The 26603-nt window shown below is 45.1% G+C and overlaps 1 protein-coding gene across 2 annotated transcripts in view; it reads left to right on the forward strand.

Moving 5' to 3' along the window:
- The window catches only part of GPR132 (G protein-coupled receptor 132), a 79198-nt gene that overhangs the window by 27531 nt on the left and 25064 nt on the right, over nucleotides 1-26603 (forward strand). The window contains exon 1 of one of the 2 annotated variants that reach the window (XM_030215056.1): nucleotides 16498-16552. The exons of the other annotated variant lie outside the window; for it this stretch is intronic. The gene's annotated coding sequence lies outside the window, so the exon portion shown is untranslated. Of the gene's footprint in view, nucleotides 1-16497; nucleotides 16553-26603 lie in introns of those variants that run through there. 2 annotated transcript variants of the gene reach the window in all.

Here is a 26603-nt window from a genome sequence, read left to right on the forward strand (position 1 = left end):
TTCCTTTGGAGACGGTGAGGTTAAAAATATTCCTTGAGAGGACCTTAGCGATCTTTGAGGTGTGTTAGGGGAAGATCCTGTTTGTCAAGTATTCTGTCCCATTTCCTTTAAAGGCCTTGAAGATCAGACACAGAGCTTTAAATTTAGTCTTGTATTATAGTGGAAGCCAGTGAAGGTTTTGCAGGAACGATGTGATCACATCACTTAACAACCTTCTATAAATTGCGCTGTAGCATTCTGAATTAATTGGAGTTGGTGCAAACCCTTTGTAGTCAGAGCAATGTAGAATCCATTCTTTTGTTTAACACATTTCTGAATGAGGTTTTTAGTATCGCCAGCATGGATGGTATCATCAGCATCTCTAGATGTTATTATGTTTCCACAAATGCTTGTCTTAAAAATGAGAGAGGATGTGGTGGTGAAATCAGACAGTTTTGCTTCATCTGTTTTCTTTGGAAATGTCTCAAGATGATGTTATCAAAAATGCCACCCTCCTCGTCTCGTTTGTACCTGAGCCTGGTCTTTAAAAGACATAAGAAAGATAAGATCTGATATAATAAGATGGACTTAAAACTGGCAAGAAGTGAATCGTGCAAACATGTTAATGACGTTAGAATTTTAATGACTTAGTGTGTATGAGAAAGGGTATACAGTAGCTTTGGTATTTAGATCTTTGAGCAACAAAAGTGACACATTCACTCCGGGCACTACAATGTTGTAGAAGTGTTTATGTATTTTATGGAAATAGTATGAGTGGATGAATGTTTGGATATTATGGGGGATTTTAGGCAATAATTGTTAGATAATGTGGCATATTGAATTTGTAATAAAGATTGAAATAATTTGTAAACATTTGTTAATTAGATTATATAGTTTTGATGCAACCATTTATTGAGATTAAACTCAAGTTAGAATTGATTTGTACCTGAGTGAGATAAAGTACTTTATTCTTAGATATTACTTCAAGAAGAAGGATGGCTTGTTTTATGACTGAGAAGTACAAGTATTCCCTGACATGGCTTGTAGGGAAGCTTTTCTTCAGTTAAGGGTACAGATGCTTGCTTTTGGGGCTGGCTCTATTTTATGTAAGGTTTCTGAGCAAGTGCCTTATCACATTTCAAAGGCATAAATACACCTTCTTTGAACCATCTCAGCTTGGAAGTCTTCTTTCTGATAAAAGAATACAACAACTTTGTTATGTTTTCCTTTCTTGCTATCGGTTGCTGGGAGAATAGGGGAATTTCGAGATGTTTGCTGTAATCTGCAGAAGTTCATTTCCTTTATTATGTTTTATTTTTGTTATTGTTTTTTTTTCTTTTAATATAGCTCGCTTTCTCTTCTTATGGGAACTTATAATTTACGTTTTGGTATTTCCTTTATATGCTTTCTTTATTATGTACAGTTTGGGGGCCCTTTTATCAAACAGCGGTAAAAAGTGGCCTTAGTGTGTCCTTACATGGGTTATTATCGCACACTAAGGCCATTTTTACCACAGGGGTAAAATGGCCGATTTTCCTTATTTCTTATTAATGGTCATGCGCTAATAAGCCCCTACCGCCACCCATTATGCAGGCAGTAAGGGCTTACACACTAAGCATAATAAGTGAGGGGGTATTTTACTAAAGATTAGCTCAAGTTATCTGCAGCAGGGCCCAAAGGAATAAAATGGGCCCTGTTGCAGATAGCTTGAGCTAATCTTTAGTAAAAGGCCCCTTTAGCACACAGCAATGTAGGTGCACTAACTGATTAGCACAGAAAAGACTACTCTCTGCCCCAAGACCCGCCCAAGTACTAAAACATTTTTTTCCCCTTTTTAGCACATGTGTAGCTCATGCTGATCCCAAAATTACTGCGGAATGCCTTAGCATACACTGCAGTAAGGCATCTTCTGTTGTGGTAAGCAAGTATTAGTGCTCACCACAGCTTGGTAAAAGGGCCCCTTTTATGTTTTATGACTTTCATTTGGAAAATAAATTTTTCTAAATCTTAATAATACAAATAAGGTCACCATCCCTCGGATTCTATAAAGGATGCCAAAAATTGTGCACACAAATTTCAGGCTCATTCCAATTTGTGCACACAATTCAATTGAATAACAAGCCAAATTAGTGCCAGTAATTGGCTTTTTAACAAGCCATTATTGGCACTAATTAGATTTAATTGGGACCAATGTGTGTAAAGTTAGGCACGGGATCTGCTCATGGGCATTTCAGGGTGAAACAGGGGCATGGCTTTGAGTTACGCATGTAATTATACAGAATAATAGTGCTCTGCATGTAAATGGAATACCCCATGGGTCTCTCCTAGAGGGCTGGAGTGGTAGGATGTCCCTGGGTGGGAAGAGACCCAGTGGTATAGGAGTTCCCCTAAGGATCACCAGCAAGACTGGATCTAAATTGGAGCTTATATGTGGTTTAGATTGCTTAATAAAGGTTTGAAGTACTGCTGTTGCAGAGTTGGAAAACATGCACAGTTTGAGTTTGCATAAGCTGAGGGCATGAGGGTACAAGTGCCTCCCAAACCCCCATAGACCCACTTCCAAACTTGACTGCAGGTGAATTGGAATGGATGAGTGAGGTGAGACTGGCCCTGAATGTGAAACTGAACTGACCTATCTGCTTTGTGGCCGGGGCCGAAGCTAGCACATGGGTGAGACCCGGGTTACAAAAATTTAGGCACGGGCATTTGCATGACATTTTCGTTGGTGCAAATGACCACACCTAAATTTACGCACCAGTGGCATAGCCACAGGTGGGCTTGGGTGGGCCTTATGGCTCAGGCCCACCCAACAGTAGCACATGTTTAGTGGTAACTGGTGGGAATCCCAAGCTCCGCCAGCTGAAGATTTCCCCTGATGGTAACGAAAACGCTACTCTCCACGACACCGGCACCTGCACATGCTAAGTTTTCAGTACATGCCTGCTGCCAAGGTGGAAAGAAGCGTTTTCCCACCAGCTAAGATAATTTTTTTTTGGGAGGGTGGGAGAACACTTGGTGCCCACCCAATTCTTGCCTAGGCCCACCCAAAGCTGTTGTGTGGCTACGCCCCTGTTACGCACGACTCTTCACTCAAGTGTGTATTCTGTAAACCACGACAAACTTTAGGCATGGCTTATAGAATACCGCTTAAGCAGGGGGGGGGGGGTTCCACGCCCAATTTTTTAGGTGCCATTTATAGAATCTAGCCTCATATGACTAAATTTTAACCATATTTATTTTTATTTTTATTACATTTGTACCCCGCGCTTTTCCCACTCATGATGTTCCTTATTCTATTTCCCAGTTGGTACTTGAGTATTGCTGTCCCAGCAAATGTCTAAATTACTACTTTATCCAATTGGCCCTCAATGCTTCCAAGCTTGACTGGTCCTCAAGACATCACACTTTGCTCAATATTTAAATGAGCGCCAAACACTAATCTTATCATTGGTCCATTTTATTCAAAAAGGACCCAGTGCTCACCGGTCAAGTGTAAAAAAAAACCCCAAACCTAGGAGGAAAAACCATTGACCCCACCCCCCCCCCCCCCCCCCCCCCCCGAGCCCTACCATGTAATATGAGACAGGATTAGGAGCAGTCTAGGAAAGAGGTCAGAAGTTATAGTGAGATTGCTGAAATTCAGCTTCTTTCCACTTAACTTATGCATTCACGTCTGAAAACAGGAACAGCAGGGATAATTTTATATGGATACGCTATGACATAAGCTATGCCAGCATTTCAGATTTGAATTAATATCCTATGTTCACTGGGACTGCTAATTTCAACATGAATACATTTGGTCACATAACAAAAATTCATTCTAGGGCATTTAAAACTGTATTTCCAACCTTGTGAATAATATTAAATTACATTCATGTGAAGATACTTCTTCACTACCCCCACCCCCCCCCACCCCCACCACCCCCCCCCCCCCCCCCCCCCCCCCCCCCCCCCCCCCCCCCCCCCCCCCCCCCACCCCCCCCCCCCCCCCCTCACCCCCCCCCCCCCCCCCCCCCCCCCCACCCTCAAAAAAAAACCATCTTTCTCATTGGTACTTTTCAGAACTGTTAAAAAAAGTCTCCTGTTGTCATTTCTATGAGAAGCTGAAAATAAAAGTGTAGCTTGATAAAGAGCTGGTATGTCAGAATTGAAGATTAACATCATAGTGAAGATATCAACAAAAGAGAAAGCAAACAAAAAGACACACAGGTAGTAATTTTTTAAAGGCCTTGATAAAGTTACTGCAGGGATTATGTGCCATGACAAGAAGAAGCATACTGTTATGTCACCCACATGTAGGCCTCATGTGGGGTAGAGTGTGAGTAGAGCATGATGGAGTCTGATTTACATATGTACTCTATGCTCTAACATGATGTAGGCCTGTTGTGAGGCACAGTGTGAGCACAGCATGGACAGAGTCACGTTTTACAAATGTACTCTACACTGTAACCTTTATGCAACCCATATATAGGCCTGTTATGAAGTGGAGAGTGGGCAGAGCATGGGCAGAGTCATGATTTAGGCATGTACTCTACACTCTAACATTTAAGTGACCCACGTAAAGACCTGTTGTTGGGTGGAGTGTAAGCAGAACATGGGTGGAATCTGATTTTATACATGTTATCTTAACATTTATGTGACCCATGTGTAGGGCTCATACTTGTGAATATCTAGCTACAATTATTTGCTAGAGAAAGAAAACGTTACAGAGAGCCTTTGCATGAGTTTACCTTTTAGGCAGCAAGATAAATGCTGTGTTCAGTTATCTGTCAATCAAACCACAGTGACTGATTAAAGAAAATAGATTCAAAGGGCCCTATTGGCACATTGATTGCAGTGTGAATCACCAAGGAAGCACATATAAGTAAGGCAGGGCTAAATTCTCCTCAGTCCAGAAGAGGTGCTGTGAGAAGACTTCCAGGAGGGAGAGATCTTCTTGGGTAAGAATTTACTGGGAAATTGTTTTTAAACTTTGGGAAAGGTAGACTTAGAATTAAATAGGTAACCTCAGGGACTTTATTTTAAGTTACTCTGCTCACTTAGCAATGAAGTTTAAGGAATAGATTTTTTTTAGCATATAAAGTCTCTGTTACAGTTCCATAGGCTAGCATTTAAAGGGGGTGTTTTACAGTTACTATAGTATCAGTATAAAGCACAGCTAATAGGCACAGGAAGCCTCAATTTAGACTTTTTAACCTTAGCTCTTAGGTAGAAAGATCAAATCCAGAACCTCCAGGGTAGCATTTTCAGAAGTGCTCCTCGTTCCATGCACTGGACCCTAAAGACAGGCAGAGCTCCAGAGTCTTAATGCATGGATGAGGTGACGGTGCAAGGAGGATGATTTGAGATTTGCTAAGAACTGAGCAACATTCTGGGGAAGGGGAGCCTATACTGGAAAGATGGGCTCCACCTTAACCACGGTGGAACCAGGCTGCTGGCATCAACAGGAGATAGATCAGCTTTTAAACTAGAAACTGGGGGAAGGCTGATAGTGGCTCAAAAACTACTACTACTACTACTACTACTTAACATTTCTAAAGCGCTACTAGGGTTACGCAGCGCTGTACAATTTAACATAGAAGGACAGTCCCTGCTCAAAGAGCTTACAATCTAAAGGACATGTGAACAGTAAGTCTGATAGGGGCGGTCAAATTGGGACAGTCTGGATTTCCTGAAAGAGTTAGGTGCCAAACGCAGCATTGAAGAGGTGGGCTTTAAGCAAAGACTTGAAGATGGGCAGGGAGGGGGAAACGCATGGTTTGGACCAGGTATCTTTAAAAGATGTCACCAAACAGGAAGGTAAGGCATCCCAATAGCGAGGTAGCAATAGAGACCATAGTAGACCAGGTAGCTTTAAATAAAGAGCAGACAGATTTTCAAGATTGCAAATTATCACGGTCAAACTGCTGAGCAAGTTGTAAACAGGAACATCAAACATTGTTTCAAAATGTCTGTATGCAAATGCCAGAAGACTAAGAAATAAAATGGGAGAGTTAGAATATATTGCACTAAATGAAAAGATAGACATCTTACAATCAGGACCACCGAGGGGGGGGGCAGGGGGGCAATATTCCCCGGGCCTGGCCTCCAAGGGGGGCTCGGCACTGCTGCTGCGTCAGTGTATCGGCATTTGGCAAGGCTTCCCGGTGGTCTTGGGTGGCGCTGGCAGCCGAGCCAAGCAGGCAGAAGAAAGAAGGTTGCAATGCATTCATTGGTTTCTTGGGTTATTGCATTAACACGTAACATGTCGCATTGTGTTCTCTGCTGCAGTGCCATTGCAAGTCCTCATCCTTCTTCCTCCTGCCTCGCTCATGCTGCCTCCTCCTGACACTGTCACTTCTTGTTTCCATACTATGAGGCACAGCAGGAATGATCTGTGGGCTGTGGCGGCAGCAGCGAAACTCAGGGTTAATGCATTAATATGATAACTGAGTCCCAGCCATCACACAGCATGAGTAGCAGCACAGCAGGAGACAGGCAACCGGTCCAATCCGGTTCCCTCAGAGGGAGAGTACTAGTCTGCAGATGCTGCGGTAGAGTCATCATGTTATCGATAAAGGTACTAAACCCCATCCTGCAGGTTGATAATTTACAAGACGGTTGGCTCGCGTGTGGGGGCCGGGGGGGGGTGGCCTGAGTGGGGGGCAGCTGTCTGAGTGGGGGGGGGACTGCAGTGGCCCTACCCCAGGCCAGCTCGTCTCTTGGCGCCCTGCTTAGAATTCCTATGGATAGAAATTCCATGTGCAAAGGGGAAGGAAAAGGATAGTGATAGGAGTGTACTACCATTCACCTGGCCAAGATGAAGAGACAGATGCAGAAATGTTATCAGAAATTAGGAAGGACTAACAAACTGGGGAACACAATAATAATGGGTGATTTCAATTATCCCGATATTGACTAGATAAATGTAAGATCAGAGTATGCTAGGGAGATAAAATTCATTGATGAATCAAGGACTGCTTTATGGGAAAGCTGGTTAAGGAACCAACAACAGGGGGAACAATTCTAGACCTAGTCCTTAGAGGAGCACATGATCTGGTGCAGGAGGAAATGGTGCTGGGAACCACTTGATAACAGTGATCATAAAATGATCAGATTTGATATCATCTTTGAAGTAAGTACACAGGAAATCCAGGGCCCTTTTACTAAGCCTCGTAGGCACCTACATACCCCTAATGTGTGCAAATTGGAGTTACCACCCAGTACCGCGTGGCCTTGTGGTAATTTCAATTTTGGCATGCGTCCACTACACGCTTCTGAAAAATATTTTTATTTTCTGACACGCGGCAGCTACACGCGTGAAGTGGAATTTGATGAGTGTAGACCATTACTGCCCGGTTACCATGTGAGACCTTACCGCTAGGGTCAATGGCTTGCGGGTAACGTCTCAGACCCAAAATGGTAACGCGGGCAATTTTCATTTTGCCACACGTCCATTTTCGGCAAAAATTTTTAAAAAGGCATTTTTTTAGACGCACTAAAAATAATTCTGCTCTCGCCCAGAACACACGTCTATACTACCACAGGCCATTTTTCAGCGCACCTTAGTAAAATGACCCTCCAATGCTTTAGCATTTAACTTTCAAAAAGGAGACTATGATAAAATGAGAAGAAAGGTTAAAAAAGTAAAAACATGTAGAGGAGCAGCTGCAAAGGACAAAAATTTACATCAGGCATGGATGCCATTCAAAAATACCATCCTGGAAGCCAGACCAGATATATTCCATGTATGAAAAAAGGAGGAAGGAAGGCCAAACGACAGCCAGCATAGTTAAAAAGTGAGGTGAAGGAAGCTATTAGAGCTAAAAGAAAATCCTTCAGAAGATAGAAGAAGGATCTGACTGAAAATAATAGGAAACAGCATAAGGAATGGCAAGTCAATGCAAAGCGCTGATAAGGAAGGCAAAGAGAGACTTTGAAAAGAAGATTGCTTTGGAGGCAAAAGCACATAGTAAAAACTTATTTAGGTATATTAGAAGCAAGAAGGTGGTACAAGCAATCAATTGGATGCTAGATGACCGAGGGGTTTAAGGGGCACTCAGGGAATATAAGGCCAGAGCGGAGAGATTAAATGAATTCTTTGTTTCATTTTTCACCAAGAAAGATGTGGGAGAGATACCAGTGCCAGAAATGGTATTCAATGCTGATGACTCAGAGAACTGGAACAAATCTCTATAACCTGGAAGATGCAGTGGGGCAATTTGACAAGAGTAGCAAATTGCCTGGACTGGATGGTATACATCCCAGAGTACTGATAGAACTGAAAAATGAACTTGCAGAGATATTAAGTAATATGGAACTTATCTTTAAAATCATGCATGGTACCGGAAGATTGGAGGGTGGGCAATGTAACGCCAATTTTTTGAATGGGTTCCAGAGGTTATCCAGGAAATTATAGGCGGTGAGTCTGACATCAATGCTGGACAAAATGGTAGAGACTATTATAAAGAACAAAATTAAGTATGGAATAGTGAGACAAAGTCAACATGGATTTAGTCAATGGAAATGTTGCCTCACCAATCTACTACATTTTTTTAAAGGGGTGAATAAACATGTGGATAAAGGTGAGCCAGTTGATGTGGAGGGGCATTTTCGAACGGGGACAACCATCTCTAAGGGCGCCCATCTGTAAGGATGGTGCCACGAAGGGGTGGGAAAACCCGTATTATCGAAACAAGATGGGCATCCATCTTTTGTTTCAATAATACGGCCAGGGCCGCCCAAATCTCAACATTTAGGTCGACCTTAGAGATGGTTAAACTAAATGTTGAGATCGCCGACCTTAGAGATGGTCGTCCCCAATTTTTGGCGATAATGGAAACTGAGGATGCCCATCTCAAAAATGACCAAATCCAGTCATTTAGTCATGGGAGGAGCCAGCATTCATAGTGCACTGGTCCCCCTGACATGCCAGGACACCAACCGGGCACCCTAGGGGGCACTGCAGTGGACTTCAGAAAAAGCTTCCAGGTGCATAGCTCCCTTACCTTATGTGTTGAGCCCCCCAAGCCCCCCCCCCCAAAACCCACTCCCCACAACTGTACCACCACTACCATAGCCATTAGGGATGAGGGGGGCACCTACATGTGGGTACAGTGGGTTTGTGGTGGGTTTTAAAGGGCTCACATTTACCACCACAAGTGTAACAGGTAGAAGGGGGGGATGGGCCTGGTTCCGCCTGCCTGAAGTACACTGCAGTACCCACTAAAACTGCTCCAGGGACATGCATACTGCTGTGATGGAGCTGGGTATATCTGACATTTGAGGCTGGCATAGAGGCTGGAAAAAAATGTTTTAATTTTTTTGGGGGGGGGTGGGAGGGGGTTGGTGACCACTGGGGAGTAAGGGGATGTCATCCCCGATTTCCCTCCAGTGGTCATCTGGTCAGTTCGGGCACCTTTTCGAGGCTTGGTCATGAAAAAAAAAATAGACCAAGTAAAGTCGGCCAAATGCTCGTCAGGGACGCCCTTCTTTTTTCCATTATCAGCCGAGGACACCCACTCCCTTAATCACACCCAGTCCCACCTTCGTACCTGTGCCGACACGCCCCCGTGACTTGGTCGTCCCCGCGATGGAAAGCAGTTGAGGACGCCAAAATCGGCTTTCGATTATGCCGATTTGGGTGACCCTGAGAGAAGGACGCCATCTCCGATTTGTGTCAGAAGATGGCTGCCCTTCTCTTTCGAAAATTCCCCTGATTGTGTATCTGGATTTTCAAAAGGCATTTGACAAAGTACTTCATGAAAGACTCCTGAGGAAATTGGAAAGTCATGGAATAGAAGGTAGTGTCCTATTGCGGATTAAAAACTGGTTAAAAGAAAACAGAGAGTAGGGTTAAAAGGTCAGCATTCTCAATAGAGAAGGGTAAGGGTCTGGGATGGGTCTGCTGCTTTTAAACATATTTATAAATGATCTAGAGATGAGAATAACTAGTGAGATAATTGAATTTGCTGTTGACACAAAGTTATTCAAAGTTGTTAAATTACAAGAGGATTGTGAAAAATTGCAGGAGGACTTTACTAGACTGGGAGACTGGACATCCCAATGGCAGATGACGTTTAATGTGAGCAAGTGCAAAGTGATGCATGTGGGAAAGAGGAACCCAAACTATAGCTACGTGATGCAAGGTTCCACATTAGAAGTCACCGACCAGGAAAAGGATCTAGATGTCATCATTAATGATTTGTTGAAACCCTCTGCTCAGGGTCGGTTCTAGGGTTTCTGGCGCCCTCCTGCAGCCTTTTAGTCAGCGCCCCCTACCCATCCAGGAGCGGAGTAACTATGGCTCCGCCCCTACAGTAGCCACACCCTGCAGTAGCCACACCCCTTTTACCTGCCATGGCACATATAAACAGGCATCATTGAAAATATTACACCAGTATAGAATAACTTGTGTTTTTTTCATTATAAATCATTTCTGTAAGCTGTTACAGCTCCAGTATACCCAAAATGACACAAACCAAATTAGCATACAGACCAGGAATTTGGAGAACAGTCTTGCCAAACCTGAAACAATATGTTATCAAAATTTCAGAACCTAACAGAATGCATCTCCTTCCTCTTTTTCCCTCCCCCTCCATCCATGTCCAGCATTTTTCCTCTCCTCCCCTCCATCCATGTCCACCATTTCTCCTCTCTCTCCTCCCCTCCATCCATGTTCATCTTACTTCCTCTCTCTCTTTCCTCCCCTTCATCCATGTCCAGCATATCTCCTCTTCCCCTCCATCCATGTGCATTTCCTTCCTCTATCTTCCCTCCCCTCCATCCATGTCTAGCATTTCTCCTCTCCCCCATATCCATGTGCATCTCCTCCTCTGTCTTCCCTCCCCTCTATCCATGTCCAGAATTTATCCTTTCTCCCCTTCATCCATGTACATCTCCTCCTCTGTCTTCCCTCCCCTCCATCCATGTGCATCTCCTTCCTGTCTTCCCTCCCCTCCATGTCCAGAATTTCTCCTCTCTCCCCTCCATCCATGTGCATCTCCTTCTCTGTCTTCCTTCCCCTCCATCCATGTCCAACATTTCTCTCTCCCTTCCCCTCCATCCATATGCATCTCCTTTCTCTGACTTTCCCTCCATCCCTATCCAACATTTCTCCTCTCTTCCCGGCACTCCACTCCATCCATATCCAGCATTCCTCCTCTATCCCTCCCCTCCATCCATGTGCATCTCCTTCCTGTCTTCCCTCTCCTCCATCTATGTCTTGCATTTCTCCTTCCCTCCCATCCATCCATGTTCAGCAACTCTTCTCTCTTCCCTGTCTTCTCCTCCATCCATATACAGCAATTCTCCTCTCTCCCCTGCCCTCCCCTCCTTGTCCAGTGATTTCTCCTTTCTCCCCTACCCTCCCCTCCATGTCCAGTGATTCTCCTCTGCCCTCCCCTCCCATCCATGCCCAGCAATTTCTCCTCTCTCTCCTCCCATCCCATTCATGTCCAGCGATTCTCCTCTGCCCTCCCCTCCCCTCCCATTCATTTCCATTGACTCACCCCAGCCCCCACCTGCCCTCCTTCTAACCCCCCAAGTTCCAGTTAAACCCCAGCCCTCACCTGCCCACCCTCTTCTCCCACAACAGCCATCCTTTCCTTCCTGCCGCCCTTCCTTTTAAAAATTTTATTTTACCTGAAGTCACAGTGTTGGCAGCGAAAGCGTCAAGCTCGGATCGGCTAGCCTCCAGCCTTCCCTTCCCTCTCAGTGTCCCGCCCTCCTCTGATGTAATTTCCTCTTTCCATGAGGGAGGGACACTGAAAGGGAAGGGAAGGCTGGAGGCGAGCCGATCTCTTTCGCTGCCGACGCTGTTTTAAAGACAGGGCAGCAGGAAGGAAAGGAGGGCTGTTGTGGGAAGCTGAGGGCAGTCAGGTGAGAATCGTGAGGACCTCTCCAGGCAGTGGTAAGCATGGTATGTGGTGCCCTCCAGAGGTCGGCGCCCCCCTGTCATGCTTACCGTGCTTACCGGGTTGCGCTGGCCCTGCCTCTGCTCAGTGTGCAGCGGCGGCTAAGAAAACAAATAGAATGTTAGGTATTGTTAGGAAAGGAATGGAAAACAAAATTGAGAATGTTATAATGCCTTTATATCACTCCATGGTGCGACTGCACCTCGAATACTGTGTGCAATTCTGGTCACCACATCTAAAAAAAGATATAGTGGAATTAGAAAAAGTACAGAGAATGGCGATGAAAATCACAAACGGGATGGAATGACGTAGTTAGGGCTCATCAGCAGGCGTACACGTTAGGAAGTAAATTTATCCACATATTTCATAAAATACTGCCTGATATTTAAAAGGGATAACCAGATAGGAATGATCCTAGCTGATTAAATCTACTGCAGAGCACACATTCAGCAGCACGTAATTGGCAGTGCTGCTGAATATGTTTTCTGATTGCCAGGGCATTATCCAATTAGTGCTGAGGTAGTCCGGAGGGGGGCGGGAGGACAGAGTCAAGGTGAAGCAAGGACTTAAAACATAGGAAAATGTAGGCAGATAAAGACCATATGGCTTATCCAGTCTGCCCATCCATGCCATCTACTCTCCCTATCACTCCTTTGTCCAAGCCCTCTTAAATTCAGATACTGTTTTCATCTCCACCACTTCCACCGGTAGGTCATTCTACGAATTCACCACCCTTTCTGTGAAGAAATATTTCTTCAGGTTACTTCTGAGTCTATCCCCTTTCACCTTCATCCTGTGTCCTCTCATTCCACAGCTTCCGTTCAATTGAAAGAAACTCATCTCCTGAGCATTTATGCCACTTAGGTATTTAAAATAAGATAGGAGTAATATGCTCAATAATTTTGGCTCCAGTAATAAGCTGTGCAGCTATACTGTGCACAAGTTGTAATCTCTGTAAACTCGCCTTACTCGAGCCAATCAACAATAAACTGCAATAAGCTAACCTACTAGTGATAAAAGCATGAACTAATTTTAACAAAGTTGTCTTTAGTCAAAATGGACAATTGTCTAAGCATTCGCAAATAATAAAAACAAGATTTCACAACCTGACTTATCTGTGATTTAAACTACAAAGCAATATCACATGAGTGGCCTAGTGGTTAGGGGGGTGGACTTTGGTCCTGGGGAACTGAGGAACTGAGTTTGATTCCCACTTCAGGCACAGGCAGCTCCTTGTGACTCTGGGCAAGTCACTTAACCCTCCATTGCCCCATGTAAGCTGCATTGAGCCTGCCATGAGTGGGAAAGCGCGGGGTACAAATGTAACAACAAAAAGGTGAGCATTTCCTAATGAAGAGGCAAGACTGATCACAAATTTCTGGCAAAACCTTCAAAACATGCTGGGCATGGAGGGAGCAAAGGGACAGGGACACAGAGGGGCGATGCTGAACAAAAGGGGAGGTATAGGGACACAGATGGGATGCTGAGCAGAGTAAGATAGGAACACAGAGGAGAGATGCTGAACAGAGAGAGGAGGATAGAGAAAGGGACACAGAGGAAATATGCTGAACAGGGATTGATAAGGGACACAGAGGGAAGTTGGATGTTGGACAAAGAAAGAGAAGAAATGTCAAAAGGACAGGAGACTCTGGGAGAAACAGAGAAAAGCAGGAGAGACACTGGGACCAAAGCAATGCTCAGACAACAAAGGTAGAAAAAAGTTTTTTTTTTTCTGAATTTACAAATTGTAATATATCAGTTTTGGGAAATTTGAATCTCTGATATCTTTCACTTCAGTTTCTATTTCTATTTCTCTGACAGGTTTTGTTTACTGGAGCCCTGAAGGGATTCTTCCTCTCCCCATCCCCCACCCCCAGTTCCCAGCTGGTTGTCCTTGAGCTTCTTCTGATCTCTGTCCAGGGGCGTAGCCAGACAACAGATTTTAGGTGGGCCTAGGCAAGAAGTGGGTGGGCACCAAGTGTTCTCCCCCCACCACCACGAAAAAAATATCTCAGCTAGCAGGAAAACACTTCTTTCCACCTTAGTAGTAGTCTGCAGCAGGCATGCGCTGAAAACTGAGCATGCACAGGTGCCGGTATCATGGAGAGTAGTGTTTTTGTTACCATCAGCTTCAACTGGTGGAGCTTGGGATACCCACCAGCTACCACTAAACATATGCTACTGTTGGGTGGGCCTCAGCCCTAAACGGGTGGCCCCTGGCCCATCCAGGCCCACTTGTGGCTACACCACTGTGTCCCACTCTGGCGTTGGTTCTAGGTTCTCGCATGGATTTCTTCTGCTTGGCTACATTCTGTTTTTTCGCCGTAGTCTTTTTCGCCTGTGTGGCGGCTTTATCCGCTGCCGATTGCCTTCTGTTCCTCTGAGAGGGCATTTCTGCAATGGAGAGACTAAAAGAATTGATCATTACTTGAACTTGCCTGCATTACTTACATGTAGACTGGCCGGTAAGTAAACTCCTCCTACACGTCTAACCCTATATTTTTATTTTTTTTATTTTTTTTGGGGGGGGGGGAGGGGGGGATTTCTGCTTGTTTACAATATGCTGCCATTGGCCAGGGAATGGTGTGAACGCCTACTGGATTTTAAATGTGTCAAGAATTAGAAGCAGAGAGAGAAAGAAAGAGCGGACAAAACCAGACAATGTTGTCCCTTTTTCTCTGTGACATTCTCTGTGCTATTACTCTGCTGCCATCTGTTGGTTCTTATTGGGAACTGCAGTTATCAAGCACTTTTCCTTGCAGGAAGCAAGCAGGGAGCAGTTTGAATTTGCCTACCGCTCATAGCACGCAGGAACGACTACGCACGCTCTGCCCGCTGGCCACTCGGTTGTGTGCTTGATAGCAGGAGGGAAGAACCTGTTAGTGCCCGCCCCAGGCACTGTAACAATGTGTCCACTGTGACAAGGCAAGCCCCAGAGATTCCCCAGTGAAGCAGTTGAGCCCAGAACTACGGGTCCCAGAAGTCCTTGCAAGAATGAGAGAAGAAAGTAGTCCTAAAAAAATGGAATAGATTCCCAGCCCCAGCAGGGGGAGCAATGGCTCGAGGCAGGGTGAGCCTGTTACTCCCTTCCCCACTAGAGGGAGAGGGAAGGATGAAGCTCAGTTTCCCTGGCTTCGCCATCAGTATATAATTCCCCCCAGCTGTGAGAAGGAGAGAGCAGATTTCCTGGAGGCTCTTTCAGTCACCAGGAGAGAGGGGAGACAAATGGAGAGAGAGATTCCATGGAGTATGTGGAGGAAGGAAGTAGCCTGCCAATACAGCTGTCTAAGGGAGAGGAGCCAGCTACCATGGAGTGGGAGAATTCAAAGGTTGCCCTGCCCAGCACTTGAAGGCAGTGGAGGAGGCCACACTGGGCATGGTGCTGAGAGGTGGGAGAAACTGCCAACCCCGCTCCTTACAGGGTTCCCTCTGTGCTGTGAAAAGGCAGGTGATTTGTGGTATTGGTTCGATGTGCAAAGACTGTCCATGAAGATTTGTTCTGAACTGTTGTGCTATATTGGAAGTGTGCTAAACTCTTACTAAACCCTTCTGAAGGAGGGGGAAGGGAAAGCTAATGCCCTAACAGAAGACCTGAGGTCTTGAGGAGCTGAGCTTTTGCTGAGGGATTTTGGGACCTGGACTGTACCTTTTTTTCTTTTGAAGACTATATTAAGAGGACTGTACCTTTTGTTTTGAAGAATATATTATGATTTTTGGTATGAAATTGCCTTGATAATAAATACTTTGGCCTGAGTCCAGTATCAGCAGCATTCTGTCTGGAACCCTGGGAGCCTGCAGGCTTGCTGGCTCCACCCAAGAGGAGGAAGTGGACCCCTCTTTACACACACGCCGGCCGAATGCCCCTAGGTGACCGATCGACCGAAGTGCCAATAATGGCAATGCCGGTGGATTTTAACTTCTCAACTCCACGGCGGACATAACTGGCACCTCTGTGCTCCCAAAGCGCAGAGCGACGTGCCAAAGAACTGACTGGAACGCGGGCCCAAAGCAACGCTCGCTCCCGTGCTGAAACGCAGTACTCGCAAATGCGACGCCAGACAAATGCACGCCCGTGGTGGACGAAGTGCGGCCACTGTCCCGTTGCGTCCTGCAGTACGGAAAGCTGCCTTGTTATGTACTTCCGCTGCCCGACCTACCACTTTGTGATGCAGCACACCCCGACATGCAACGTGCCTTCCCCCCATTGCCCAGGCCAGCAGCGAAAAATTCAACTCCTGCCCGTGACGCATCTCTTTCCTTCCTTCACCTCTTCTTTCCTTCCCATACCTCGAGGCGACCGTGCTCGGTGCTCCAGGCTCTCAGAAACTCGATGGAGAGGGGCAACCCGCGATGCCAATGGCCAGAACGAATAAATAGAGGGCCCATGGCGACAATCATTCCTACGCCTCTCCCCGTTCCCTTGGGGACCCAGTCAGCCAAACAACATAACTAAATGCCACTTAAATACCACCACTCTCAGTGCCACACCGTGCTGCGCTGGGCCTTCCAGCGCCACCCCACTGGACACCACGTTGTCTCGGGTTCCTTTCTCCCCTTTTTTGTGTTTTTTTTAAAACCTTGGGTTACTTATAATGTACCCTGCGGTGATGCATTTCACGTGTTATGGGACCCGGGATCACCGATGGAAGCGCACTTCTACGGAATTCGTCCCCAATGAGGTAAGGTGAGCGCTGCGTGGCTGGGTCTAGAAATCAGCGCTGCTTCTCCTGTGCTGGCTATCTCAAAAGGACCGTCTGTTCCCTCACCTGTCCCTTTGTGTCCGTTGCCCATCCTCCCCTCCCCTGTCCTTCTTCCCTCTTTAACTCAGGTAGGCCGGTGAGGGGCATGCCGAGCAGCCGCCACATAACATGGCGGCTGCTGCCCAGCAGCTCCTGCATCAGAGCGACCCTTCCTTTCCGGCTTCCCCATCGGCGATTGAGATGATGCGGGCAGGAAGGACCCCCTTGCCGTTGGTTGGGAAGCCGGAAGGGCAGGGCTACAGGGGAAAGCATAAAAGCTGCCAACGAGGGCTAGGGAGCCTCTTGTTGGCAGCGGAGCGGCGCGGGAGGTGGGGCTCTGGTCTATGGGGGGCTGCCCCAGGCAGATGGAGGCTGGGCCACGCTGGGGGCGGAGTAAGGCTGGCCGCAGAATGGGCTGGGATGCTTGCTCTCTAGCTGGATAAGCTATGGTGACGAGCGCAAGCATCCGCAACGGCAAACCCAAGGCTCCGGTTTGCTTCCTAGGGATTGTTTAATGTCTTTTCAATAAAAGCTGTGGCCATTTATTACCAAACCTGTCTCATGTTTGTCTGTGAGTACGCTAGGGGAAAGCGAGGGCTGGGAGCGAGAGGGAATGCAGCCTGCCTATGTTATTGCAAGACAAGACATTTTCTGAACACAAAGAAGACAATCACAGCTTCAGTCAGAAGGAACTGAGGCACCTCAAATCTTCCTCTTCTAATGTAACCATATTGCCTGTTAGCCCTTTTGAGGATTAAGAATGTGTAAAAGTTAGCATAAGAATACAGAAGTAATTTGAAATTGTGTGTGCGACCTGCTTCTGAATGTAATGCTGAAACTGCAAACCTAATAAAGAGTTTCATAATGAATGAGGGGAGGGTTTTTTTCTAGTTTCTAGAATACAGTTCGCAGGTTTCTCCCCCTCCCTCCCACTAAGGGGTCCTTTACTAAACTGTGCTAAAAACATAGCCTTAGCATCCCCTTATATGGGTGTTTCCCATGCTCCAAGGCCATTTGTGGCACTGTTGGAAAATGGCCGACTTTCCATTTACCAAATTAATGTCCATGCACTAATTTTGACATTAGTGGTTGCTGTCCCCCTATCGCTCCCCTGAATGTGAATGGAGGAGTGGCCTAGTGGTTAGGGTGGTGGACTTTGGTTCCTGGGGAACTGAGGAAACTGAGTTCAATTCCCACTTCAGGCACAGGTAGCTCCTTGTGACTCTGGGCAAGTCACTTAACCCTCTATTGCCCCATATAAGCCGCATTGAGCCTGCCATGAGTGGGAAAGCATGGGGTACAATGTAACAAAAAAAAACCAGCAAGGGATTTAGGCTGTATGACAGCTGCAATGCAGTGAACTGAGAATTCAAGGGACCCAGGTTCAAATCAAACTTTTTTTTTAATAACTATGACCCCTCTAGGGACAGAAAATACCTACTGTATTTGAATTATAATACACCTGCAAGCCTGAAGGCTACTGAAGTGGTCTACATTCTGATACAGCAGATATCTTTCTGTTCCTGGAGTGCTCACAATTTTTTTTAAGTCACAAATAGCTGAAGTGGGATTTGAATCTGGGTCCCCTGATGATCAATCACTGCTCTAACCATTTGGCTACCCCTCTGCTCTGTATGGACTCTGTGTGGCCATTTTTAAGATGGACGTTCTTATGTTGCCACACAAATGGCCGTGTTCCTCATTTTGCCCTGTTCATAATTTGGACGTTTCAGTTTATAAAATGAATGTTCATGCTGGACATGTCCAGTACATGGATGTCTATCTCACATGTATTTTAGAACAAACTGTTCTATAATACATGTGAGATGGACGTCCAGATTCTGAGTTGGATGTCCTTTCTAAAATGCTGCTCCATGAAAGTAGTTTTAGTGATAATAAGAACTGAAATAATCCAGTGAGAGCAAACACAAAAGGGCCGATAGTCAAAAGCACTTCTGTGGTTAGGACCTACTACTACTACTACTACTATTTAGCATTTCTATAGCGCTACAAGGCGTACGCAGTGCTGCACAAACATAGAAGAAAGACAGTCCCTGCTCAAAGAGCTTACAATCTAATAGACAAAAATAAAGTAAGCAAATCAAATCAATTAATGTGTACGGGAAGGAGGAGAGGAGGGTAGGTGGAGGCGAGTGGTTACAAGTGGTTATGAGTCAAAAGCAATGTTAAAGAGGTGGGCTTTCAGTCTAGATTTAAAGGTGGCCAAGGATGGGGCAAGACGTAGGGGCTCAGGAAGTTTATTCCAGGCGTAGGGTGCAGCGAGACAGAAGGCGCGAAGTCTGGAGTTGGCAGTAGTGGAGAAGGGAACAGATAAGAAGGATTTATCCATGGAGCGGAGTGCACGGGAAAGGGTGTAGGGAAGGACGAGTGTGGAGAGATACTGGTTTCTACCTGGATAAGTGCTGCAGAATATTTCCTCTAACCACCCCAGCACTATTTGGATAGTGCCAGGATAGCCCATGGGCGGAACATGGGCGGAGCCAGAGGTTAGCATTGATATTCAGACCTTTAACCAGATAGCTATCCAGATAAAGGGATCCTGTTATTAAGCTGTGATAAGAATTGGCCTTAGCGCACCCTTATGTGGGTCTTTCCCACATGCTAAGGCCATTTTTACCACAGCCGTAAACCTCCCTATTTTCTATTTATTTAATTTATGGCCATGTGCTGAAGTTATCATTAGCACACAGCCATTTTTAAAAATTATGTGTGAGCACTTACCACCACCTATTAAGGAGATGGCAAGGGCTCCCGTGTTATCCATGCACTAACCATTTATGGCCCGATTCTGTAAATGGCGTCTAAAATCCAAATGCATCCAATTAACGTACCTAGCGCTATTCTATATATCATGCCTAAATTTAGATGTGGTGTATAGAATAGCGCATATGACCAGGGAACATGCACGGCAGATTGGAGGGTGGCCAATGTAACGCCGATTTTTAAAAAAGGTTCCAGAGGAGATCCGGGAAATTATAGACCGGTGAGTCTGATGTTGGTGCTGAGCAAAATGGTAGAGACTATTATAGAGAACAAAATTACAGAGCATATTCAAAAGCATGGATTAATGAGACAAAGTCAACATGGATTCAGTGAAGGGAAATCTTGCCTCACCAATCTATTATATTTCTTTGAAAGGGTGAACAAACGTGTGGATAAAGGTGAGCCAGTTGATATTGAGGCATATTTTCAAAGCACTTAGACTTACAAAGTTCCATAGGAACCTATGGAACTTTGTAAGTCTAAGCAGAGCATATACAAAAACATGGACTGATGAGACAAAGTCAGCACGGATTTAGTGAAGGGAAGTCTTGCCTCACCAATCTAATGCATTTTTTTGAGGGGGTAAGCAAACATGTGGACAATGGGGAGCCGGTTGATATTGTATATCTGGATTTTCAGAAGGCGTTTGACAAAGTGCCGCACGAAAGACTCCTGAAGAAATTGCAGAGTCATGGAATCGGAGGTAGGGTATTATTATGGATTAAGAACTGGTTGAAAGATAGGAAGCAGAGAGTAGGATTGCGTGGCCAGTATTCTCAGTGGAGGAGGGTAGTTAGTGGGGTCCCGCAGGGGTCTGTGCTGGGTCCGTTGCTTTTTAATGTATTTATAAATGACCTAGAGATGGGAATAACTAGTGAGGTAATTAAATTCGCCGATTACACAAAATTATTCAGGGTCGTCAAGTCGCAGGAGGAATGTGAACGATTACAGGAGGACCTTGCGAGACTGGGAGAATGGGCGTGCAAGTGGCAGATGAAGTTCAATGTTGACAAGTGCAAAGTGATGCATGTGGGTAAGAGGAACCCGAATTATAGCTACGTCTTGCAAGGTTCCGCGTTAGGAGTTACGGATCAAGAAAGGGATCTGGGTGTCGTCGTCGATGATACGCTGAAACCTTCTGCTCAGTGTGCTGCTGCGGCTAGGAAAGCGAATAGAATGTTGGGTGTTATTAGGAAGGGTATGGAGTCCAGGTGTGCGGATGTTATAATGCCGTTGTATCGCTCCATGGTGCGACCGCACCTGGAGTATTGTGTTCAGTACTGGTCTCCGTATCTCAAAAAAGATATAGTAGAATTGGAAAAGGTACAGCGAAGGGCGACGAAAATGATAGCGGGGATGGGACGACTTTCCTATGAAGAGAGGCTGAGAAGGCTAGGGCTTTTCAGCTTGGAGAAGAGACGGCTGAGGGGAGATATGATAGAAGTGTATAAAATAATGAGTGGAATGGATCGGGTGGATGTGAAGCGACTGTTCACGCTATCCAAAAATACTAGGACTAGAGGGCATGAGTTGAAGCTACAGTGTGGTAAATTTAAAACGAATCGGAGAAAATTTTTCTTCACCCAACGTGTAATTAGACTCTGGAATTCGTTGCCGGAGAACGTGGTACGGGCGGTTAGCTTGACGGAGTTTAAAAAGGGGTTAGATAGATTCCTAAAGGACAAGTCCATAGACCGCTATTAAATGGACTTGGAAAAATTCCGCATTTTTAGGTATAACTTGTCTGGAATGTTTTTACGTTTGGGGAGTGTGCCAGGTGCCCTTGACCTGGATTGGCCACTGTCGGTGACAGGATGCTGGGCTAGATGGACCTTTGGTCTTTCCCAGTATGGCACTACTTATGTACTTATGTACTTATGTACTTTGAAAATGAGCCCCATTGTGTATCTGGATTTTCAGAAGGTGTTTGACAAAGTACCTCATGTGCAGGGGTGAGCTGGTAAATTTGTAACAACAGGCTCTTTCTCGGGACGTAGCCAGCTCTGCAGTTGGAAGGGCCAGGGGTGGCTGGGGTGGGGTGGGGAGCAACACTTGCCTCTCTCTCCTCCCTCCCTTCGTGGGGGCACGCTAGGCATACCTTTGCTGGCAGCCAATAAATGGACTGCCACCACTCCCAACGTCTTGCTCTGAGCAGCATGCTGAAACTTCTCACACATGCTGGAGAAGTCCCAGCCTGCTGCTCAGAGCTGGAAACAAGGAGTGGGGAGCAGCAGCAGTCTATTTACTTGGCTGGCAGGGCTCAGCATCCCCACCAGCAAAGTAAAAGAGAATTCAGCAGGGGGCCCAAGCCCACATTTTGGGAGCCAGTTGTTAAAATAGCCATGGAGGGCCCTACTTTAACAACCGGCTCCCAAAATTCTTAAAAACTTAACAACCGGCTCTTGCGAGCCTGTGAGAGCCTGCTCCAGCACACCACTGCTCATGTGTCACGTTCTCAGCAGGAACCTAGGTTTGTGAGCCCTTGGGCCACTGCCGAGGAGCGGCAGGCAAATCACCCAAGCAGAAAGCAGTGCTGAACCCAACAGGCAGGAACCACAGAAAATAACTAGAAGAGGCTTTAATAGTAGACAGTAAACATTATCCAGTAGCACATCCAGGCAAAGTCTCTGGGCAGGTGGCTAACAAAAGCAATAATCAGGTCCAGGCAAAGTCTCAAGGCAGGCGGCAAACAAGGGTAATCCATAAACTAATGTTAATATGTGTCCCAATGTGAGACCCACCTACTGGAATAGTGGTGGATGGAAATCTATAGCCTAAACTGCTGAAAAGCACTGACTAGGCCTGAAAATCAGATGATGGCTTGACTGCTTAGTGAGTCTTATTGAAACCTAGTACAACTTTCAAATTCAGTGTAAGAGTTAAGATGAATGAATTAATGGCAGAAATGGTAAAAAGTTTGGTTCATAAGATGGAGTCTGTCCTTATAAGATGGCACCCAGATCACAAGATGATATGAAACTGATTTGTCCATATTAGGATATCTTCATATAAGGAGTTGTTGACAAAAAAGGAAATTACACAATAATTTGCAATAACTAAACGGAAAGGAGAGGTGGGCACCTGACCTGCGGTTGAGCATGAATCAGAAATAGGAAAAAAAAGTATCTCTCCATAGAGTTGTATTGGGGAGATTTGCTATATAAGGGTTGCAAATCTGGATAGGAGTCGGAGTTATTCCCCAACGCCTGTCACCGTCAGCGAAGCTACGGTCGGTTGAACTGAAAATTTGACTGATGTCTGTAACAGATTGAAGTTTCATTCGGTAAGAATAAAGATTTATTCTATCTTTATCTATTTCAGCCTTTGAATCAATTCTTTGCATCTTACATCTATTTCCCTCAATGCACCTACACACTCACGATAGAAACTAACACCTGTTCTCAAACATATTATGGTTGACAATATGTGGCCAAAGATACACATAGATACTAGAACTCAGATAGCCGAGGTCCTGGGTCTTAAATTTAAGATGAGCCTTCTGACCCCTTCCATCTGCCTCCGTGTCAGAGTGCGTCCCTCAGAGATCTACTCTACATCCCCATGGAAATGGGGTGACCGAAGGTACAGAGGAAGGGCCATTTAAACAGTGGTGACAGCCGACAGCTTTAGGCAGGCAGAAATCAAGAGATGTCCAGGAACAGGCAGGGTCAAACACACAGGAAACTTTCAGAGCAGGAACTCGAACAAACCAACAGGAACTCATGGAAGACCTTTGATACCAAGGCAAGGCAAGCAAGGCTCACGGAAGCTAATAAGCCCATCAGCAGCTGACCCACAGCTGCAATCATCACCAGCCAAGTAAGGTTGCTGTTCAAGGACAAACCAGCAGAGCAAGTCTGGCAACCCGGAAAATCCGGACCGGACTCACTGAAGTCTGGAACATGGAAGACAGCAGAAAACAGTCCATAGCAGCCACCAGTTCTGGCCACCAGAGGGCAAGGAGAGCACCCACATGGAAAGCAGTCACAAACATGACATGAAAGACTCCAGAGGAAATTGCAGAATCATGAGATAGGAGGTACTGTCCTATTGTGGATTAAAAACTGGTTAAAAGATAGAAAACAAACAGTAGGGTTAAATGGTCAGTTTTCTCAATGGAGAAGGGTAGTTAGTGGGGTTCCACAGGGGCCTGTGCTGGGACCACTGCTTTTTAACATATTTATAAATGACCTACAGATGGAAGTAACTAGTGAGGTAATTAAATTTGCTGACGACACAAAGTTATTCAAAGTCGTTAAATCGCGGGAGGATTGTTAAAAATTACAAGAGGACCTTACAAGACTGGGAGACTGGACATCTAAATTATTATTATTATTTGTTACATTTATATCCCACATTTTCCCACCTCAGCAGGCTCAGTGTAGCTTTCAAGGTATCGTAATGGTGATTGCCATTACGGTTGATAACAAATACAAGGTTGTGTTATGGTCACAGGTAGAAGTGTTTCAGGCATCATGGGGTCGAGGATAATAAATTGTCCAGTACAATCATAGATTATCTTGTATTGCTGGGTGTGGGGATTTATGTTGGATCGGTGAGATAAGCTTTTTTGAAGAGGAGGGTTTTCAGTGATTCCTGAAGTTTAGGTGGTCATGTATTGATTTCACTGCATACGGGAGTCCATTCCATAGTTGTGCGCTCATGTAGTAGAAGCTAGATGCGTGAGTTGTTTTGTATTTTAGCCCTTTACAGTTTGGGTAATATAGGTTTAGGTATGATCGTGCTGATCCGAGTCTGTTTCTAGTTGGTAGATCAATGAGGTCTGCCATGTATCCTGGGACTATGCCGTAGATGATTTTGTGGACTAAAGTGCAGATTTTGAAGATGATCCGTTCTTTGATTGGGAGCCAGTGCAGCTTTTCTCTGAGGGGTTTAGCACTGTCGAATCGAGTTTTACTATATATTAGTCTGGCTGCTGTGTTTTAGGTGGTCTGGAGTTTTTTACTGAGTTGTTCTTTGCATCCCGCATAGATTCCGTTGCAGTAGTCTGCGTGGCTTAGGAACATTGATTGTACTAGTTTACGAAAGGTATCTCTCAGGAAGAAAGGTTTTATCCGTTTGAGTTTCCACATTGAGTAGAACATTTTCTGTACTACCGTTTTTACTTGGCTCTCGAGAGTGAGGTTGCGGTCGATAGTTACTCCGAGTATTTTTAGGCTATCTAAGATAGGGAGTATGTATCCTGGGGTGTTTAAGGCTGCGGGTTTGAAGTTGTTATGTTGAGAAGAGAGGATAAGGCAGTGAGTTTTTTCAGTGTTCAGCTTCAATTGGAATGAGTTTGCCCAGGAGTTCATGATGTTTAGGCTACGAACAAAAACATCACATAAGAATAACTCGTTACCATGGTTCAACGACGAACTGAAAAAACTAAAAACACAAGCCAGGAAACTTGAACGAGCATGGAAAAGAACAAAAGATAAGCACACACTCAATTCATGGAAACAATCACAAAGAAAATACAAATATGCAATAAGACAGACCAAAAGATCATACTACAAAACTAAAATAGGGACAGATTACAAAGACACGGAGAAATTATACCAACTCATGAACAAACTCCTAGACACCAACTTGGTCACAACAACAAAAACAGCCATTCAATCCGCAGACAAACTTGCCAAGTACTTCTATGAAAAAATTATAAACCTACGCAACACACTACCTCACAACAACACTGACATCGAATACTTCTTTAATGAACTGGACCCAACTAATGGAGGATACCCGGTTGACCGAATCTGGTTAAACGTCGACCTCCTCACCGTCGATATAGTTGCGCAGGCGATCAGCAGGTTCTCCAACACTCACTGCAAACTAGACACTTGTCTCAACTACCTACTGAAATCCGCCCCTGACTGCTTCATAACAGACCTCACGTCCCACCTAAATTACATGCTTCAGCGAGGTCTCTTCCCTAAGGATAATGTCAATATTCTACTCACCCCGATACCAAAGGACTCCACGAAAAAAACAAATGAAACCAATAACTACTGTCCAGTAGCATCCATCCCGATGTCAGTCAAACTGATGGAAAGCGTGGTAGCCAAGCAACTCACAGAATATATAAATAAATTCTCGATTCTGCATGAATCTCAGACAGGTTTCCGTCCCCTACACAGTACAGAAACAGTATTACTCACTCTCCTTTCCAAATTCAAACAGAAAATAGCAATAGGCAAAAACATCCTCCTCCTCCAATTCAACATGTCTAGTGCGTTCGACATGGTAAACCACAACATACTACTAAGAATACTAGATAAGTTCGGGATTGGTAGTAATATACTAAGATGGATCAAAGATTTCCTAACCACAAGAACATATCAAGTAATATCAAACTCAAACATATCACCGCCATGGAAAGCAGACTGCGGAGTACCACAAGGATCACCACTATCCCCAATCCTCTTCAACCTAATGATGACCCTGCTAGCCAAGACCCTATCCAACCAAGGCCTTAACCCTTTCATCTATGCTGACGATGTTATAATATACATTCCTTACAAAGCAAATCTGTCTGAAATCACCAATGAAATCAAGATCAGCTTCAACATCATGGACACTTGGGCAAATGCATTTCAACTGAAACTCAACAAAGAAAAAACACACTGTCTCGTTGTCTCATCTCAACATAGCGTGGACAACCCCACAATTATCAACACTCCAGACCACACCCTCCCTATCTCAGACAGCCTGAAAATCCTCGGCGTCCCAATAGACCACTACCTAACACTAGAGAACCAAGTGGCACCCACAACAAAGAAAATGTTTCACGCAATGTGGAAACTCAAACGCGTGAAACAATACTTCCCGAGGGAAACATTTCGCAATCTGATACAATCAATGGTACTAAGCCATTTAGACTACTGCAATGGAATCTATGCGGGATGTAAAGAACAAACCTTAAGGCGACTCCAGACCGCTCAGAATATGGCAGCCAGACTTATCTTCGGAAAAACCCGATATGATAGCGCAAAACCCCTCCGTGAAAAACTACATTGGCTCCCAATTAAAGAACACATTGCTTTCAAGATCTGCACAATGGTTCACAAGATTATCTATGGTGAAGCCCCGGGATACATGATAGACCTGATCGACCTACCTACGAGAAACACATCCGAATCATCACAAACGTACCTAAATCTGCACTACCCAAGCTGCAAAGGACTCAAATACAAATCAACCTACG

The sequence above is a fragment of the Microcaecilia unicolor genome, chromosome 9, assembly GCF_901765095.1.
Source record: "Microcaecilia unicolor chromosome 9, aMicUni1.1, whole genome shotgun sequence".
Classification (NCBI taxonomy): Eukaryota; Metazoa; Chordata; class Amphibia; order Gymnophiona; family Siphonopidae; genus Microcaecilia; species Microcaecilia unicolor.